Source organism: Marmota flaviventris, chromosome X, assembly GCF_047511675.1.
Source record: "Marmota flaviventris isolate mMarFla1 chromosome X, mMarFla1.hap1, whole genome shotgun sequence".
Classification (NCBI taxonomy): Eukaryota; Metazoa; Chordata; class Mammalia; order Rodentia; family Sciuridae; genus Marmota; species Marmota flaviventris.
In genome coordinates this window covers 39181411-39203553 of record NC_092518.1, presented here as the reverse complement: position 1 = coordinate 39203553, position 22143 = coordinate 39181411, and the positions used below count along the sequence as shown (strand labels likewise).

The window sequence follows — 22143 nt, the reverse complement described above, 5'->3', positions numbered from 1 at the left end:
TTTTCATCACTTCCTTTATTCATGGAAATCTCTCTATAGTGGAGATCTGCCAATTCCTCATTTATTTGTTCAATTATTTATTTAAATCATTACAGATTCATGAATATCTAACTCTTTGGGTATTAATATTTTCTTATTTAAATTATTCCACCTGTGGCCACAGGGTGCTTTTTCAGATTGGCACTTGTGCAATTTTGACATCTAAGGCTCTGAAATAATCTGATTTCATAGGTACCAAATACTGGGATTATTTGGTACCTATGAAATAATCTGGACCTAGTGCCATTTTTGTGGGGGTAGTTCCTTAATAATTCTGTCTACTTCTGTGGGAATTGCCCTTTTAAAGCTCATTACCTCTAATGGGGTCAATTTTGGTAACATGTATTTCCACAGGAAATTATCTATTGTATCTAGGTTTTCAAATTTATTTGCATAGTGGCCTGTAAAGTACAGGCAATCACACTGTGCACAGCAATGTGGGATCATAAAAATGATAATGCTGAAACTATGAAAAGAAATATTATTTGTTTGATGCCAGGGATTGAATCCTGAGCCTTGTGCATGCAAAGCATGTGCACTACCACTGAGTTGCACCCCAACCCTATTAATTTTGCCATTAATAATTAATGGAAAAATTATGATTGTTTTGTGACTTCTAAACATTTTGTCAAAACATCAGAAACTTTTTTAGTGCTACTATAATATATATAGAAATAAAAAAATAGAATTGATATTTAACATACTATAATTAAAACAGAAAAACATTGAGAATCGAAGTATTTTATTTCTCTGTAGACAAACTTATGAAGACTATGTTGAGCCAGGCACAGTGGTGTGTGCCTGCAATCCCAGCTACTTGGGTGGCAGAGGCAGATAGGTCACAAGTTCAAGGCCAGCCTTCACAACTTAATGAGACCCTGCCTCATAAAACAAAAGGGGCCAGAGATGTAGCTCAGAGTTAGCTTGCCTTGCATGTGCAAGGCCCCAGGTTCAACCCCCAATACTATACAAAAATAGATTGAATAATACTTGCCTCCTTCTCATTTTATATAACTTATTAGAGAAGGCATCTGAGCTGTAATATTTTATTGTCACTACTTTAAAAAATCTATAATTTCAGTTTATATTTCACCATTTCACCTAAGAGTTGTTTTAACAAGTTTTAAAACTTTCCATGTGGAAGGATCTCTTTTTTTAAGTAACTGTTGATTTTACTGTAGTGTGGTTTATAATATTACTACATAATGGAAATTACTGATGTTTTCTTTATGAAAATATTTGATTTTATTTTGTATATATATCATAAGCATGTGAGAAAGCATATTTTCTGTTGTATCTAATATCAAGGTATATAACTGGACAGATCTTCATCAGATCTTTCCTGCCTATGTTGCTGATTTATTTTTTTGTTTACTTAATCTGTCTGATACTTTGAGAGGTGCTTTTAAAGTCTCCTATGAGTAGTATGTCTCTGTTTTTTGGATCACCTGTATATTCTGTTTCATAAAGATAGTTGCTGTGTTATTCAGTGCAAAAATATTCCTAAGCACATTTTCATGGTGAATTTTAGATTTTAGCACTGAAATGTCTCCTTCTTTTTCTTTGGGGCTTGAATTCTACTTGGTCTGATATCAGGGTCACTACTCCTGATGTTTTCATTTCCATTTTCCTGGTATATTATTGTCTATCTCTTATATTTTTAGCCTTTCTGAATAGGTGTTTTAGGTATGCTGTTATATACATCATACAGTTGGGGTCTCATTTTGTGAGCCACATGAAAATACTTTTCTTTAATAAGTGTTAAGCCTATTCATATCTATTGGTATGATTCATTTGTTTGGTTTTAACTCTATCGTATTTTAAATTATATATATTATATTTTCTACACTTCTTTGTCTACCAGTTTTGTATTCCTTATGTATATTTTAAAAATTTGTAGTGTCATTCTAGTTGTTATCTTTATACTTAGAAATTTAAAAAATGTCCTTAATCTCATCTTTTTTAACTGTTTACTATCAGGTTTACCAGTTTTTATCACTATCAGTGAATACCTCAGGGGCAAGGAGATAGGAATAAATGTACTGTGGCAGCCAAGAGGCTCACAGTGATAGCCCCAAATTCACTCCTTCCAGGGAACTATAACTGTGTGGAAAGTTCAAATGTTAGAGGTAGGGATAATGACAAATGGGTATGTATGGAGCTACAATTCAGACTATAACTGATACTCTGGTTACACAGATCTCTGAGTGACTAAACTGCCATAGAAGCCTCAGCTTTCTGATTCTGTTTTTTCAGCAACTGAAAGAGAGTATATCATAGATTATTAAGCTAACTTGGCAATGATTTCAGTGATGATGGCCCAGTTAACATCTAAGTAATAAGGGAATACATTTTCACATGGAAGCATGTATGCATTGATCAATACTTCACTTACTAATTTCTACTATTAAAAAACATTAATACTTGCAGGTTGAAGATAAATGTGTCCACATTTCTGAAAAATCAAAGGAAGAGATGCTATCAAGCAAACATTTTAGCCTTTAATGCTTATCAAGGTTTTCTAAGGAGACCCACTCACCAAGTTCTATGTAACATGAATGTAGAAACACAGAGTATGATCTAATAAAGCAATTAATTCTGAGGAAGTGCAGTTCTGTTTAAACTGATATCGTTTCACACAATATAGGATTGAATTATCATATAATCAAATGATGCCATTTAAATGAATAAAAGATCATTTCATTTACTACTTTGCAGGGGACAACTCTGCAAATGCTTGTTTATTTCACTTAGGGAAGATTTAAAATAAATATGACCACAGCAAAGTAGAGAAGGAAATCTACCTTGAACATGTAAATGGCCAAGGGGCAACAAAATGACCTTCCTACCAGGAATCCTGGCCAATTAAAGTTAACTGAGTGCTGCAAAGGGAGAAATCTAAGTCTACAGGAAACAAACACTGGTGGTTTATTACATAATGCTTTGTTTAAGTGGGTAAATCACAGACATATTCATTTAACATGTTCTGCAGAGAGCTCAGTGTTCTGAGTGACTAGCAGGAGACACTGACTCATCATTATGCTGAACACTCCAATCTATTTCTATAAATTACTGTTAATGAGCCAGTGGTTAAGTAGTGATGGCAATTTACAATTGTACTAAACTAATGTCTGGGAAAATGACAGTGCTGTGGCAAATTCTACCTTAGATCTGGAAAGACTATGAAAGACAAATATTTATTAACACCCCAAAATATTTCATTATTTTCCAAGTGATACTCTACAAACTAAATCAACTAATTATAATATCATGCTTTGGGCTTAGTAATGCCATACCATCTAATCACAAAACAAACAGACATATCTTAACAACTAACATGTCTGCTTATTAATTTCTGTTCTATAAAAATGTTTTCTGAGTAGCCTAGAAACATATAATAATGGGTTGAATGGATATACACAAAAGGTATGTTTATATCTTAATTCCCAGAACCTGTGGATGTTACTTTATTTGGGAAAAGGGTCTTTGTAGATGTTATTAAGTTATGGATCTTGAGATGAAGACATCATTCTGGGATATCTGGGTGGACTCTAAATGGAATGATAAGTGTCCATATAAGGAAAAGGCAGGGGGAAATCTGAGGCAGTGATTGAGTGATGCACTGATCAACAAATCAATGAATGCTACCAGCTTCCAGAAGCTAGAAGAGGCAAAGAATGGTATCTCTCCTAAAGACTCTGGAGAGAGTACAGACTGGCTAACTTTGTTCTTCTGGCTTTTAGAACTGTGAGAGAATAAATTCCCATCATTTTAAGCCACCTAGTTTCCAGCAATTTGTTAAGGTACCCCAGGAAACTAATATACATATTTACCAAACGGAAGTGTAACTTGAAGACTATAGGCAGATATAAAAGCAGAGGCCAATGACATCTGGCCCTGTTCATGGCTTCAGAAATACCAAACCTCCAGGGAACAGACACTCTGTGAAGTCTGGGAAACCTCAAACTGTAGAACACAAATTCATACCTGCTTTTCTTAAGCAAATGACAGCTAAATCCTATGACTACTACAATTTTCCCTTCCTTTTTAGGATAAAAGCAGACTTGTATGATAAGCCCAATTTCAATTTTACAAGTTAGCCAGATCAAACAGTGTCATATCCAAGTTTTCTAGAGAAGCATTTTTACTCAAGGCAGAGTGTGAGTCTGTCTTATCTTGCTGTATGAGTCAAAATCTCAAGCATGAAGCAGAATATAAAATGTGAAGAAGAAGTGGGAATGTAAGTTCAGCACTCAGGAAGATATCTGCAAAATGATATGAAATATATTTACCAGACTGGTCTCATGAACCTGCTTCTGAAAAGAAAAGGCATTTTAAAAGACTTTAAAATTGAATACAAACAAAACAGCTAGAGCACATTCTAGTTAGCAATATAGGTTTTATACATATACAGTGGCATACACATATATACATATTTGAAAATATTTTCATAAAGAAACTATAAAAGGGCAAACCAAAAACTTTAAAAAATCTGCAGTAGAGAAGAAAACAGGAAAGGGAGTTTCTTAGTCTATTTTCTGCTGCTATATTATAAACAGAATATTTGAGACTGGGTGATTTATTTAGCTCATGGTTCTAGAAGCTAGGAGCTCTAAGAGCACAGTGTTGGCATCTTGTAAGGGTCTTCATACTGCATCATCCCACGGAGGTAGGGTAAGAAGTGGGTGTGAGAGCAAAAGAACACTGGATGCCTTCCCCCCGCATCTTTTTTGGGTAACTTATTTCTATAACAAATCCACTCTCATGAGAACTCACTCTCTTGACAATGACATTAGTCCATTCATGAGGGCATGACCTAATCACTTTTTATTAAGCCCAACTCCCAACATTTGCAATGAGGATGAAATTTATAACACATTAACTTTAGGGAATACATTCAAACCATACAGGGGGAGAGACAAAAACTGGATCTTTCCAATTGTGTTTTGTTTTACGGTTTGATGCTTGAACAAGGCAAATGTTTTATATAGCAAAAAATTTTTTCAAGAAAGTAATATGAGCTGTGGGACAGGTTACCTGGATTGGTCTACTGGCTTCACTACTTAATAGCTTTTAAAAAAAACCCTTTATTTATTTATTTTTAATGTGTTGCTGAGGATTGAACCCAGTGCCTCACACATGTGAGGCAAACATGTTGAGAGCCACAGCCGAAGGGGCCCCAGCAAACTTCCAGCTGCCGGCTGATGATTGGCTCACAGCGGCCCCAGCAACATCTAGCTGATTGGCTCCTCTGCGGTGATGCTCATTGGGCTGTTTCCCTGCCCTTTCAGACCACGGAGCTGCTCACTGGGGGACTTTTTTGGCTCCCCCCATGTGACCCAGCCAATCGGCCTCAAGAGCAGGAGGATTGTGGGAGGTGGAGAGAGGCTGGTGTGGGAGAGAGAGGCTTGTGGGAAGCCGGTGGTGGCAGTTGGGGCTCTGAGGGTTTTTCCTGAGAGGTTGTTTTGTTTGGCATGTGTGGTTCTAAAAATAAAGTTAGTTTCTTTTGACAAGTGGCTCCTGATTGTGCCCAGCCAGACTGCAGCATTTGGTGGCTCACACGGGGAGTGACTGAGGGTAAGTGATAAGGTAAACTGCTCGCCCCTGAGGGCAGGGCGAGAGGATGGGTAGCCATTTTAAGATTCCTCTTTTGTTTTGCTTCACTTTTGTTTTAAGTTGCCTGTCCCTGGAGATGAGTGAGACGGAAGAAAAACCGCTCACATCTGAGGAAAAACTATTTGCGTCTGAGGAACAGATAGGGAGAAAGGTCATAATGATTTTTTGTTGTTCCATTTTTATTTCATTCTATCTCGGTTTTGTTTGGTGTTATCTTGTTGGGTTGTATTATAGTAGAAATATGGGATCAGAAATTAGTAAAAAACAAACCGAAAGAGTGTTAAGTAAATTGTTAGAGGAAGGAGGCATCCCAGTAAAATCAAGAGCAGTCAGGGCATACGTTGATACAATACAAAAATGTAGCCCATGGCTTTTTAAGGAGGAGTTGTTAAATATATCACAATGGAACCATCATGCTGAATATTTAAAAAGAATAGAAAAGAAAAGCCCAGGGACTCTGCCAGTTGGCACACTGCCATTGTGGACGTTTGTATCTTGTTTGCTTAGTCCAAAGCCTTCAGTTCAGACAATGGTAGAGGAAGGAGAAGACATATTGATTCAAGTAAAAGAGAAGGTCTCTCAAGCTAGTCAGACAGAGGAAAAAATTCAAGTAAAAGAGAAGGCCTCTCAAGCTAGTCAGACAGAGAAAGAAAGTGTAAAACAGAAAAAGCCATCAGGGGGAAAGTTATAACAGGAGACTGCTACTAACACCTTTCTATCACCAGAGGGTGTAAGTGTCCAACCAACAGCACCACCTCTACAGGAGACTGCTACTAACACCTTTCTATCACCAGAGGACGTAAGTGTCCAACTAACAAGGCCACCTCCATATGCTGGGAGGCCCCCAACCCCCGCAGTTGATAGTTGGGATCCTGAGACAAGATCTCAAATATTAACATGCCCTGTATTTGAGGCAGGAGGGCAGCGAGTTTACCATGTTTTAAATTTCAAAACAGTGAAGCAGCTAAAAGAGGCTGTAACAACCTATGGTCCTCAAGCACCCTTCACTGTAAGCATGGTCGAATCCATTAACAACTTGGACATGACGCCAGCAGATTGGGCTAATATGTGTAAAGCTGTGCTAAATGGAGGACAATACCTGTTATGGAAGGTTGCCAATGAGGAATTTTGCAAGGAGACGGCTAGGCGAAATGCAGCAGCTGGTTATCCTCAGGGAAATCTAGATATGTTGTTAGGAAAGGGACCTTATGAGGATCAGCAGCAACAAATTGCATATGATCCTGGTGTATATGCACAAATTGCTGTAGATGCAATTAAGGCATGGAAGACTTTACAAGGACATGGAGGTTTACAAGGTCAATTATCTAAGGTAATACAAGGAGCTAATGAACCTTATGCTGAATTTGTAGATAGGCTTATTCAAACAGCTACCAGAGTTTTTGGGAATACAGAACAAGCAATGCCATTACTAAAACATATGGCTTATGAGCAAGCGAATCGTTGGTGCAGAGATATCATTAGACCATGGAAACATGAAGATTTAAACACATATATTAAATTATGTAGAGACATTAATGAACAAGAGCAAGTCATGGCATCTGCAGTAAAACAGGCTTTAGATGCCAGAGACATTAATGAACAAGGGCAAATTGTGGCAGCTGCAGTAAAACAGGCTTTAGATGCCAGGCCAAGAACATGCTACAATTGTGAACAAACAGGACATTTTAAAAGGAATTGCCCCATTGGAGGAGGGTTTAACAAAACTAGGTATCCAAGGAGTAGAATACCAGGTATTTGCCCACGATGCCGTAGAGGGAGACACTGGGCTAATGAATGCCGTTCTCAAACCACCATAGAGGGTACTCCATTATCAAAAAACGAACAAGGACCAGGTGTTTATCCACGATATCGTGGAGAAAGGCATCGGGCTCCATTGCCAAAAAATGGACAGGGGGGCCCAATGCTCCGGGGCCCAAAACCACAAATATATGGAGCACTGGAGGAACCCAGCAACCCCATCAGGGTAGTGCCGAGGACACATTGTCCATCAGATCCCTCATCAGACAAACCAGAAGGAGCGCAGGGTTGGACATCTGCGCCTCCGCCAGAGCAGTACTAACTCCAGAGATGGGAGTTCAAATCATTCCCACAGGGGTGAAAGGACCTCTTCCCAAAGGAACAGTAGGCTTATTATTGGGACGCAGCTCTTCTACTCTAAAAGGACTTATGATAAGTCCTGGGGTAATTGATCCCGATTATGAAGGTGAAATAAAAATTATAGCCAGTTCTCCAAAGGGTATATCAGTAATTTCACCAGGAGATAGAATAGCACAGTTACTAATAATACCCAGCCTACAAGATAAATTTTCCAGTCGTACTGTAGAAAGAGGTTCCAAGGGATTAGGCTCCACAGGTGTAGATTGGGCTATGCTTTCTTTAAATTTAGATTCTCGCCCCATGCTAAAACTAAATATTCAAGGACATGAATTTAATGGACTACTGGATACAAGTGCAGACCTTAGCATCATCTCTCGTCAAGAATGGCCAAAACATTGGCCATTACATCAAGCCACTCAAACGCTTCGAGGCCTAGGAGTGGCGACTAATCCCCATAGAAGTGCAATGGTATTAGATTGGAAGGATCCTGAAGGATGTGAAGGAACTATACAGCCATATGTATTGGATCATCTTCCCGTAAATTTTTGGGGACGAGATGTCCTAGATCAATTAGGTTTGACATTAACAAATAACATCAACCAAAATGCACCCACTATTATGACTAGACAAGGTTTTAGGAAAGGAAAAAGATTAGAAAAACAAGAACAAGTTATAGCAGCACCAATACAAATAGATCAAGGAACAGACAGACATGGGTTGGATTTTCAGAAAGGGCCACTGAGACAATAAAAATTACTTGGAAATCAGAAAGACCAGTATGGGTTCCTCAGTGGCCCCTGACTAAAGAAAAGATACAAGCAGCCCATGACCCGGTCAAACAACAATTAGCGGAAGGACATATACAACCTTCTGTATCTCCCCATAATACTCCCATTTTTGTCATCAAAAAGAAATCTGGTAAATGGAGATTATTGCAAGATTTAAGAGCCATTAATAATGAGATGGTTATTATGGGACCTGCTCAATCAGGGATTCCTCAATTGTCTGCTTTGCCAAAAACCTGGTATGTTTTAGTTATAGATATTAAAGATTGTTTTTTTTTTTTTCAATTCCAATTCATCCTGAGGATAGTCCACGTTTTGCATTTACTATCCCTGCACTGAATCATGAAGGTCCTGATCAGAGATATGAATGGAAAGTACTCCCTCAAGGGATGGCTAACAGCCCAACTATGTGTCAAATTTATGTTAACAAAGCAATCCAGCCACTTAGAAATCAAAATCCTGAACTACAAATATTTCACTATATGGATGATGTATTATTAGCACACAAAGATAAAAACACATTGCTAGAATGTTATGCCACACTTACAAACTTATTAAAAAATTATAATCTAGAGATAGCAATAGATAAAGTACAATTAAATTTTCCAATTAATTATTTAGGAGTTCTATTATCCTCAACCATGGTCCGTCCACCAAAAATTCAAATATGAGTAGATCAACTCAAATCACTTAACGACTTTCAAAAGTTATTAGGAGACATAAATTGGATAAGGCCTTATTTAGGTATACCAACAGGAGAGTTGGGACCTTTATTTGATATCCTAAAAGGTCCATCAGATCCAAATTCACCCCGCATGTTAACGCCTGAAGCAAGAAAGGCATTAAAAATCATTGAAACATATATGGAAAATATGCATTTGGATAGAATTGATATAAGTTTGCCTTTATTATTTATTGTACTACCAACAAAAAATATTCCTACAGGAGTATTTTGGCAAGAAGGTCCATTATTATGGATACATTTATCTTATTCTCCTAACACTATTCTTACTAGGTATCCTGAGGCTGTAGGACAATTAATACTCAAAGGAATAAAAGCAGCAAAGGGAGTGTTTGGAATTTCTCCCAATAAAATTATTACTCCATATACTATGAATCAAATTGATGAGTTAGCTAATGAGTTAAATACTTGGGCAATAATCATGTGCAAATCTAATGTTTCATTTGATAACCACTTACCATCTAATCCTTTATTGTCTTTTTGATCATCGCATCCTGTAATTTTTCCAAAAATGACAAGAAAAACACCTATCATGAATGCTCCAAATATATTCACCGATGGATCAAATAATGGTACAGCAGCAATAGTTACACCTGATCAAACTTTTACATTTTTAGTACCCAAACAATCAGCTCAAAAGGTAGAGCTTAATGCAGTATTACAAGCTTTTGTGATGTTTAAAGATTCTGTATTTAATTTATTTTCCGATAGTCAGTATATAGTTAACGCTATAGTATCCCTTGAAGATGCTGGTAGGATTTCCCCTTCCTCTACTGTTTTCTCTTTGCTTTCCACTATACAAAGTCTAATCTGGGACAGAAAAGATCCATTCTTTATAGGACATATCAGGGCACATACAGGATTGCCTGGAGCCCTTAGTTTGGGCAATGATTTAGCAGATAAAACTACACATGACATACATATTTTCTCTACACTAGAAGAAGCTATAAATTTTCATAAAAGGTTCCATGTCAATGCTAATACTTTACAAAAGCGTTTTAAAATAACTAAGGAACAAGCTAGACAAATAATCAAACAATGTCAAAATTGTGTGACCTTTTTACCACAAGTTAATCTTGGAGTCAATCCTAGAGGATTGATACCTAACCATATTTGGCAGATGGATGTCACACACTTGCCAGAATTTGGAAAATTAAAATATTTGCATGTTACAGTTGATACTTCTTCTGGATTTTTGATGGTCTCCCTTCATGCTGGAGAAAAAACTAAAGATGTTATAGCTCATTGCTTACAAAATTTTGCCACTGTGGGCATTCCAAAACAGTTAAAAACAGATAATGCCCCTGGTTTTACTTCTACCTCTTTTAAACAATTTTGCTCATCATTTGGCATTACTCATATAACAGGAATCCCATACAATCCACATGGACAAGGTATAGTTGAAAGAGCTCATCAAACTATTAAAATGTACTTATTAAAGCAAAAAGATGGAATTGGGAAGGGGTATATATTCCCCAAAGATAAACTTAAAATAACCCTTTTTACTCTAAACTTTTTAAATTTGGATTCATCAGGACTTAGTGCTGCGGAAAGGCATATGTGTCCAAAAAATGTGCATAAGCCCAAGGTACTTTGGAAGGATATTCTAACAGGACAATGGAAAGGTCCTGACCCAGTAATTATCTGGAGTCGGGGGTCTGTTTGTGTGTTTCCACAGGGAGAACAGCAGCCGATTTGGATTCCAGAGAGATTAACTAAAGCGATTTCTACAGACCAAAAAGAAGATGGTTTGACTCAAGTCCATAACAGCTGATATCCAAAACTCCAGTTTGGCTATCCTTACATCTGCGATAGAACCAGGATGCTTTTTTCAATATCAATTTTATTATTGCCCTTTCCCACATTCTATTTTGTTTTTTGAGCTCATACAGACCTAGGTTAATGTTTTGCTGATCAGTTCTATTTTTTTGACTATAGAGTTTTTAAACATTGCAATGGAAATTTCACCTGTAAAAAGTTATAAGGCCTTTACTATTATGTTATGTGTTGTATGTATTATATTATGTGTGCACACTTGTGTTTTGTGTTATATGTTTGAATGTACGTATGTCCATATATCATATATGATGAGCGCTCATGAAAAAATGGATCCAAATATATATATATTTTTATTCACGTGATTTAAATGGTTTAATTTAAATTGGGTAAACAACTGTTGAGGATTGTTTTAATATGTGAACAAAAAAGGAGGTTAACAGATCTGTTTACTTTCACCTTTTCTTTTCATTATATTTAATAATTCTCTTAAAGATAATGTAAATTGTTAAGAAAATTGTTTTCTTTTAGTGCCTTCTGTAATGTTACATAATTTTTTCTTTAGCCATTATTGCCAGAATTCCTATCTTCATCCCAGTGCCGGTGAAGACAATGTAAATTGTTAAGAAAATTGTTTTCTTTTAGTGCCTTCTGTGAACTGCTTGCAGAACTTGCCTGGACACATTGTGAACTCACCTGTATGCACTGTGAACTATCTGTTGGTGCAGCGACTTGTGGTAGTGTTGGGGTATTTTTGCTGATGATGTCATCGGTGGTACAATTTTTCCAAAAGGAGCCGTCAATTGGCTTGGTGTATCTTCCTCCCTTCTGCTTGTCATGATCGTCCAGCTAAAATTTGGGGGCCAACAGAGGTGAGGCAAAGAACCTCACCCCCCCGCTGGTACAAAGACCTCTCCACAGGTGTGGCTGTATACTGGACCTGTAGTCAGTGACGGGTAAGATCCAATTGCAATGGTACCAACCTAACGGGTAAGGACCATATGTACTATTGGACAACCTAAGGCAGGCACGGTCCCTAAGCCACATGCTTGTTGTTTAAACAGAGAGGGGGAGATGTTGAGAGCCACAGCCGAAGGGGCCCCAGCAAACTTCCAGCTGCCGGTTGATGATTGGCTCACAGCGGCCCCAGCAACATCTAGCTGATTGGCTCCTCTGCAGTGATGCTCATTGGGCTGTTTCCCTGCCCTTTCCGACCATGGAGCTGCTCATTGGGGGACTTTTTTGGCTCCGCCCACATGACCCAGCCAATCAGCCTCAAGAGCAGGAGGATTGTAGGAGGTGGAGAGAGGCTGGTTAGGGAGAGAGAGGCTTGTGGGAAGCTGGTGGTGGCAGTTGGGGCTCTGAGGGTTTTTCCTGAGAGGTTGTTTTGTTTGGCGTGTGTGGTTCTAAAAATAAAGTTAGTTTCTTTTGACAAGTGGCTCCTGATTGTGCCTAGCCAGACTGCGGCATTGTGAGGCAAACACTTTACCACTGAGCTACAAATCCAGCCCTAATTCATAGCTTTAAATTTTCTAAATTCTCTGTCTCAGTGTACTCATCTGTAAGATGGGAATAATAATAATACCCATCTCATCAGGGTTGTTTAAATGGGTTAACTTGTGTAAAGGATTTAGTATGGTACTGGGCTCATCATAATTGCATTAAATAAATATTAGATGCAGTTATTTTATTAACATGATCTCAGTATTCCTTCTAAAAGCATAAAAAATGTAGCTCAGCTCTTCTATCTAGTCTATAAAGTAATTGTTGATACAGTGAGAGAGAAATTTGAGTGAAGCTCAACTAAAATGGGGATGGCTTGGCTTGAAAGCTGTAGGGTACAGCTTATCAAGAACATTACATTCTAGAGGCTACAAATAATGCAGAAATTTCACAAAATAAAACATAGCCATTCGTTGTTAAAGATTATGAATGAGGGAGCTGAATGTTGACACTGATATTTCTAGGTAATGAAGTTGAGAAGTTTAAGAGTTCTTAATTGTGTGCCTGTTTTATATGCATTGGTAGTTTCCCCAAACTATACTGAAACAAAAAGGCTTTGTACTTAACAGATAACTGCTCATTTATGGTCAGAGGGGATTCACAGGCTAACATACAGTCCAGAAGCTATGCCAAGTCCAACACTGCATGTGCATCTGGCCTCTCAGATGCTTGCAGAAACAAAGGAGGCCTCACTATGAATTCAATTAGAACATCAATGCTTAACCTGCCAGAACCACAAAATGAAAATGCCCTTCATGGACAACTCTGTCTTTTATTACTCTCATTAACATCTCTCAGTGGGCAATTTCTTAAAGCACAGCTAGTCTGAATGTTTGTATGACATTTTTTCAGAGGAAAAGCCAAAACATTTACTTCCTGTATGACACAAAGGGAAACACTGTCTGGTCCATGTCAATAAAGCAGAGAGACTGATCAATGTTGATCACATAAATTTGATCCCTCCAATGTATACAACAGCTACAAGTACAAAACATGGTACTATATTTAATCAAAGGGAATTGACTATAATTATACAATCTTAAAGTAAGTCAATCAACCATATGAAGCAGAGAAAACCCAGCAAAGAATATCATGCTTAAAACTCTGACAACCTTTTTTTTTTTTTTTTTTTTTGGTACCAGGGATTGAACCTATGGGTGCTTCAACATTGAGCCACATCCCCAACCCTTTTTTATATTTTATTTAGAGACAGGGTCTTGCTAAGCTGCTTAGGGCCTTGCTACATTTCTGAGCATGGCTTTGAAGTCTCATCCTCCTGCCTCAGCCTCCTGAGCTGTTGCTGGGATTACAGGCATGCACCACTGTGCCCAGCCTTAAAACCTTTCCTTATATGATAACAAAGATACCCATTTCTATCAAGACATTGAGTTCACATTAATTTTTCCAATAATCAAAGATAAATTAATTTCTAAATTTAAAAATTATAAAAACCATATAAATATTTTTCATGGGAATATTTTTCAACCAGTTTAAAGCAGCTTTCATATTTCTTATAAACAGGCTGGGAAAAAGGAAGAAAAAAAGAAAAGAAAAAAGAGAAAGAAAAAGAAAAAAAAACAAAAAAGGTGGCACACATCTATAATCTCAGCTATGCAGGACTGAGGCAAGATCAGAAGTTTGAAGCCAGCTTAGGTAACTTAATGAGATCCTGTCTTAAAACAACAACAAAAAAAGGCTGGGTACGTACTTCAACAGTATAGCACTTACCTAACATGTGCAAACCCCTGGGTTTAATCCCAGTACCAATAAAATACAATAGAAGAAGATGAAAGAAAAAAGAATAAACATTTTTGATGGCTTTGGGCTGATACCAACTGGAACACCAATGATTATAAAGCATTGTATTTTGGGGTTATTTAGGTAAGTTAAATAATTACTTGCCTTACCTCATACTCATACCAAACAGAAGTGTTTGTATCGTAGTAATGGAGGAGGGGGAGTAATCAAGTCTGACTTGGAGATTTGGGCAATTTTCACATAGGAGATGACATTTGAGGTTTTATCTGAAAGGTATTCTCCCTTCTCTCAATGTCCCTTTTTTTGTGCAACATGTGTACGTTTGCAGCTTAGTGCTTTTTATCTGCTGTAGGTCTGAAAACTAATCAAGCATGTTATAAATACAGGCAAAATGATGTATATAAGCTCTACTTGAGGGTATGTAGTATTCTCTGTGGAATTAAAATTCAAGATCTTACACTTTATTGCTATGAAAGTCTTAGATAAAAAATTAATGGGACTCTAGGCCTACAGATGGTATGCCTATAGTCAAACCTTTAAGATAGGATAATGTATTTTACAGACCAGACTAATATTAGATAAAAATATCTTGGCTTTTGAGAAAGCATGGAAAACTTTTTAATATGTTCCAATTGGTTCTAGTTCTATGTGCTTTTTCTAAGGAAATGTTTTTAAAAATATCTTTGGGAGTATGAGCCCTTTAGAGAATCAGATGGTAATTATTAGCTAAATTAACTAATTACTAACTAAACTAACTAATTACTAATAAAATTCACATAAGAACATACCCTTAAAATTTTATATAACTTTAAGAAGGTATTCAGAATTTTCAGAGTTTTAAGCACAATTTTTTTTTTGCTGGGTTTTCTGTATTCCCTGAACCACATGTGTGGGATTCACACACCCCCAGCAAACTCTTCCCTAGAGAATAAATCAGGGGAAGGCATACATAGAAATCTCACTGTGCACTATCAAAGAAAATATGTACCTATTAATGCAGCCAATTAAGACCCAACATAAAAGATAACTTATAACTTATATTATATTTCAATGACTAACTCCCAGTAAAAATGTAAGATACAAGACTTCCAATATCATCTCAGACCTGTAGAGAGATGGAAAAAAGAAACTCCCATTTTTTACAAGAAAATGACGAGACAGGCAGTAAATTAACATCTTTTCACAAATCTGCCAGAGAAATAGCCACTTGCAAATGGTCACCTTAAAGAGAGACAGGCCTCTGTAGGGAGACACAGGACAGAGCATTTGCTTATGTGGGGAAGCCAAAGCAGGGACATTTAGAAATTCTGATGAATCACTGGAGGACAAGTGGGAACTATTATCAGAGTAAGAATTTCCTGGGGACTAGGGGACCAGTCATAGGGGGTTCCCATCCTCTTGCAAGCTTTTTCTCCAGGAACGCAATCAGGTTCACACAGGGAAGATGGGGTAGAGGAGGAGGAACTGGAGTAAGCTACCTGATTGGTGCTGTCTGGGTCCCTGGTGCTTAGTACCCTGCCCCCCTTACTGAACAAATGGCTTCATCTCTGGGGAAAGGACACCAAGTGAGGACAATGCTGTAATTTCACTTTGGCTGGGGGAAAGAGAAAAGCATTCAGCCTCTGCCTCTCTGTTACCTAAGGAGAAAAAGGCCCTCCCTGGGGAGAACCTCAAGGACAAAGAATAGAGAGTACCAGAAGGTACTTAATAGGGGAAGGTGCAAAATGCTGTAAGGATAAAGACCACCTCCCTGCAAAGCCAGACAGAAGGCCACTATGCAACCCATAGCCTGAGGCATAATCAGAAGATCAGAGAATGCTGCCCCTCCCCCAGACCCTACCACCATGCTAAAGCCTGCAGTGATAATAACAGTGGCTAATAGCTGGGAGTGCTGCCAGAGACAGGATCTATCTGAGGAAAACACATAAAGACTCTAGAAAAGAACCTGGCAGTTCCTCAAATGGTTAAACAGAGTGACATGATCCAACAATTCAACTCCTGGGTATAATATACCCAAGACAACTGATAATATCTTTACATAAAAACTTGTATGTGAATGTTCATAGCAGAATTATTCATAATAGCTAAAAAGTGGAACAACCCAAACATCCATCAATTGATGAATGGATAAACAAAACATGGTATATTCACACTTTGTAATGTCATTTGGTTGTGAAAAAAAATGAAATACTGATACATGCTACAACATGGATGAACCTGGAAAATATTATGCTAAATGAAACAAAAAGACAACATATTGTATGATTCCATCTATAGGAAATGTCTAGAATAGGCAAATCCACAGATCTACTTAAGTAGATCTGTGGCTGCCAGACGCTGGGCACAGGGACACTGGGGAGTAACTACTAATGGGTTGGGGGTTTCTGTCCGAGGTCATAAAAATGTACTAAATTTAGATTGTGGTAATTGTTATATAACTGCAAATATACTAAAATCCACTGAACTATATACTTTAAATATGTGAACTACACACTATGAGAATTATTTTTCTACAAAAGATATTAAAAATTTTTAAAGAGTGATTGTGGTATTGATGGACACCAACTGAAAGGCCTTGATATCCACTATCACCCAGCAAGAGTTAGGGGCCTCCTCCACCTCCTCCTTAAAGTGGTATTAGCAGAGACTGGGTAGGGACCCTGGGCCATCACCCCTAAATATCAATAATGTGGTACCCCTGACCATCACCACACACCCCACTATCAGTAGAGGCAACCATATATGGATTTCTATCCTAACCAAGTAGTAATGGGATCCCCCATTTCCTAGAGAGATAAGAGAAGCAAGGTGGAGGACCTAGGAATTCCACAACTGGTACTAAAGATCAACACCTCTTCTTTCACACTGGCCTGGTTATAGCAGAGGCTTGCTAAAACAGAAGTTTTAAACAAAGGATTCCTTGTTTCACAACCTAATACCAAAAAAGTTCAGGGTACAATAGAAAATCACTCATCAGGCTAAAAACTAGGAATGAGAAAAGACAATCAATAGACATAAACATCAAGAGGACACAGATGTTAGAATTATGTGACAAGGATTTTACAGCATCTATGATAATTATGCTTTAGTGAGAAATTACACTTCTGAAACAAAAATATAAACCTTCATCAAAGGAATAGAGGATATAAAGAATAAATGAAAATTTTAGAATGGAATAATACAATAACTGAAACAAGCTCTTGGGATAGGCTCAATCAGACAACGGAATTAACAAAAGAAAGAACCAGTGAACAAGAGAAATTACTTAATCTGATAATAGAAAGAATATACAGTGAAAAAATGAAAGTAATCTGAAGGACCTGTGGGAAAACAACAAAATATCTGACATTCATGCAACTTAAGTCCCAAAAGGAAAGAAGAAATAAGGTGAAATTGAAGAATATTCAAAGAAATAATGGCTAAAAGTTTCTCAAACTTTGCAGAAGATATAAATTTCTAGATTCAAGAAGCTGCCCAAACTTCAAACAGTATAAGCGAAAATAAATCCATCCATCATAATCTAAGTTTTGAAAACAAAAGACAAAACTCTTGAAAGCACAAGAAAAATCAATGACTAGTTACCTAGAGTGGAACAACTATTTGAACAAGATCAAATTTCTCTTCTGAAACCATGGAGGCTAGAGGGAAGGAGCAGAACACTTTTCAAGTGTTGAAAGAAAATTACTGTCAAACCACGATTCTTTATCAAGCAAGAATATCATTCAGGAAAGAAGGTGAAATTAGGACATCCTCAGATAAGGAAAAAAAAAAGAGAATTTAACACTACCCTAAACAAATGACCAAAGAAGTTATTTAAGCAGAAAGGGCATGAACAAAAAAAGGAAAATTGAAACATCAGGAATAAAGCAAGAATATAGATACAGGTGAATACAGCAGACTATCCTATTGAGTTTTCTAAAGTTTGATGACTGAAAAAAATATAACATTGTCTAATGTGGTTCTCAATGTAAGAGAAAACAAAACACAAGACAATTTCATATTATAAAGGTGGGAAGGGCAAATAAATACATATAAATGGTAAGATTTCCATATTTCACTCAAAATGGTAAAATGTAGAAATCAATAGACTGATGTTATGTATCTAAAAGATAACACCAAAAGCAATCACTATGAGGTAGAGAGGGATGATGGGAGGGGAGGGGAGGGGGGATAGTAGGGGATAGGAAAGGTAGCAGAATACAACAGTCACTAATATGCCATTATGTAAAAATGTGAGTGTGTAACAGATGTGATTCTGTTACAAAAATGGGAGTTCATAACCCAATTGAGTCAAATGTATGAAAGATGATATGTCATGAGCTTTGTAATGTTTTGAACAACCAATAAAAAAATATAAAAAAAAAACCAAAAGCAATCACTAACATCTATATAGAGATATACATTCAAAATTGCTATAGATAAATCAACACGGGATTAAAAAACCTATTCAAATCACCCATAAGAAGAGAAAAAATAAAATAGGAGCAACAACAATCAACAGAGAGCAAATAGAAAACAAACAGTAAAATGACATATTTAAGCCAAATCATACCAAAAGTTATGGTTTAAATACAATTATAAGACAGCAAGAGAGTGAATTTAAAAAACAACCCAACTCTATGAGAAACTCACTTCAAATATAATCATTATATAGATCAAAAGTAGAATGGAAAAATATACCATATAAACATGAATCAGAAGAAATCAAGAAACCATATTAATATTAAATAGTGAAGACTTCATAGCAAACAGAATTACCAAAGACAAAGAAGGACATTATATTATAAAAGGATCAATTTATATATGCATCTAACAATAGAGCTTCAAAATACATAAAACAAAACTGATAGAACTGGGAGAAGAAATAGATAAATCCAAAATTACAATTGGAGACTTCTATAGTACTCTCTGAACAATTAATAAAATGACTAGGTAGAAAATCAGTAAGGATACAGAAGAATGTGATCAATCAACAGGACCCAAGAACAGCAGAATATACATTCCTTCTGGGTATTCACAGAACATTTACCAAGATAAAAAATATTTTGGGCTATAAAACAAACCTTGACGGGCTAGGGATGTGGCTCAAGCGGTAGCGCCCGCCTGGCATGCATGCAGCCCGGGTTCGATCCTCAGCACCACATACAAACAAAGATGTTGTGTCTACCAAAAACTAAAAAAAAATAAACACTAAAAAAATTATCTCTCTCTCTCTCTCTCTCTCTTTAAAAAACAAAAAATAAACAAACAAACAACAAAAAAAAAACCTTGACAAATGTAAAAGAAGTGAAATCCTAGACTATTGTCTGGAAATAATAAAATAAAATTAGAAATCAGTAATAGAAAGACAGCAGGATGATGGAAGGAGAGGGTCATCATTATACAAAATACATGTATGAAGATGTGAATTTGGGGTCAACATACCTTATATACAAACAGAGATATGAAAAATGGTGGTATAAAGGTATATTAAGAATTGTATGCCAAAAAATAAGAGAGCTCATGTATAATGGTAAAATTTGGTGTGAACAAACTCTATATACAGAGTTACAAAAAATTGTGCTGTGGATGGATAATTATAAATGTAATGCACTCCACTATTGTCATGTATGTAAGAAATAAATTTTAAAAAAATAAAAAAAGAAAGCAGGAAAGTCACTTGGGAATGAAACAACATATTTCTAAATAATCCATGGGTCAAAGAAGTTTTGAGGAAAATAAAAAAATACTCTAAACTTAATGAATATAAACATCAAAATTAGTGGGATGCAGCTAAAATGGCATTTAAGGGATATTTGATAGAACTAAAATTCTTATATCAGAGAAGAGGAAAAATTTCAAATCAGTAATGTAAGCAGGGCATGGTGGCACACACCTGTAATCCCAGTTACTTGGGAGTCTGAGGCAGGAAAGGCCAGCCTCAGCAAGATCCTGTTTTGAAATAAAAAATAAAAAGGGCTGGGTGTAGCTCAGTATTAAAGTGACCCTGGGTTCAATTCCCAGTACCAAAACAACAACAACAACAACAAAAACACCCTGGACAAAACAACAACAAAAATGAAAGCAAAACCTAAGCATCCACCTCAAGAATCTAGAAAAAGAGCAAAATAAACCTAGATCAAGAAGAAGAAAATAATAAAAATAAGAACAGAAATCATGGCTGGGGATGTAATGGTAGCTCAGTGATAGAGCACTTACCTAGCATGTGCTTGGCCCTGAGTTCAATCTCCAGTCCCAAACCCCAAAAAGAAAGAAAAAAGAAAAAACTACAGCAAAAAGTTTGGAAAAGTCAAATAATAAAAATTTAAAAAAAATATTATTGGTCCTTTTTAGCTGGACATAACAATAAGATTCATTTTGATGTAATTATAAAAGCATAGAATATAATTTGTTCTAATTTAGTCCTCAGTACTTACCCTTTCCCTTCCCTCCTCCTTCCCTCTATTCTCTTCCTTCTGCTGATCTTTTTGCTATTCACTTAAAAGTTTTTTAAAATTAGTGTCTTGTGGATGTACACAATGGTGAGATTCACAATGGTATATTCATATATATGCATAGGAAAGTTAGTCATATTTATTCCTCTGTCTTTTCCTATTTTATCCCTCCTCCCTTCCCCTCATTCCCCTTTGTATACTCCACTTATCTTTCTTCTATTCTTTTTTAAGTCCCCCACCTTATTTTGGATTAGCTTTCACATATCAGAGAAAGCATTCGACCTTTGACTTTGGGACTAGCTCAAATAATAAATGTTGTTTTAAAAAAGAATGATGGGACTGGGATTGTGGCTCAGCAGTAGAGCGCTTGCCTAGCACAGGCCAGATGGGTTCAATCCTCAGCACCACATAAAAATAAAGGCATTGTATTGTGTCCATCTACACCTAAAAAAATAAATATTAAAAAAGAATGAAAATTAATGGAATTAAAAAGAGAAAAATTATAGAGATGGTTTCACTGACTTTAGAACAATTTTAGCAGCACAATAAAGTATGTAGTATTGGGTTATGCCGTGAAGTAGATTTTTTTTTTTTTGTGGTCCTGGGGATTGAACCCAGGGTCTTGTGCATGTGAGGCAAGCGCTCTACCAACTGAGCTATATTCCCAGCTCATATGCCCTGAAATATAAAGTAAAATATATGTGATCCCATATGGATATAAATAAATAAATAATTTTTTTAAAACCAGGAAGAAGACATAAAACTTCTTTATATAATATTATCAAATAATATATGCTAACTAACTCTTCCCTTCAAGAAGTAAAGCTTAATCCTTGCCCAAAATCATCACTGGGTCTGAGTAGGTCACCCTTGGTGACTTGCTTTCAAAGAACAAATAGGAAAGGGAAAAAGAAGAACTTTACAATGGAGAAACCTCATAAATATTACCTTAACCAAATGATAAGCCCTTTATATAATACAATGAGAAGGATACTTGACCTCTGTTGTATTCTTCTCCCAAACCTTAATTATAGTCTCATTGTAAAACAAACATCAGACAAAGACAGACTGGGGAAAATTCTACAGGATACTCAATAGTACTGTTCAAGACTGTCTAAGTAATGTAAAACAGGGAAAAACTCAGAAACTGTCACAATCCAGAGAAGACATGATAACTAAATGTAATGTTGTACCCTGGACTGAATACTGGAATATTAGTGGAAAAAACTGACAAAAATCCCCCAAAGCTTGGAGTTTAGTTAATATTAATGCATTGTACTGACTTTTTTAGTTTTTTTGAGGATGATTTTTAAAATTAGTGCTTAATGGTTATACAAAAAGTTGGGTTCATTTCAACAAACTGGCTTTTTTA

The 22143-nt window shown here is 36.5% G+C and overlaps 1 protein-coding gene across 6 annotated transcripts in view; it reads right to left on the bottom strand.

The window, feature by feature from the left end:
• Positions 1-22143, bottom strand: part of Jade3 (jade family PHD finger 3) — a 140178-nt gene that overhangs the window by 49997 nt on the left and 68038 nt on the right. The gene's annotated exons all lie outside the window — the stretch shown is intronic.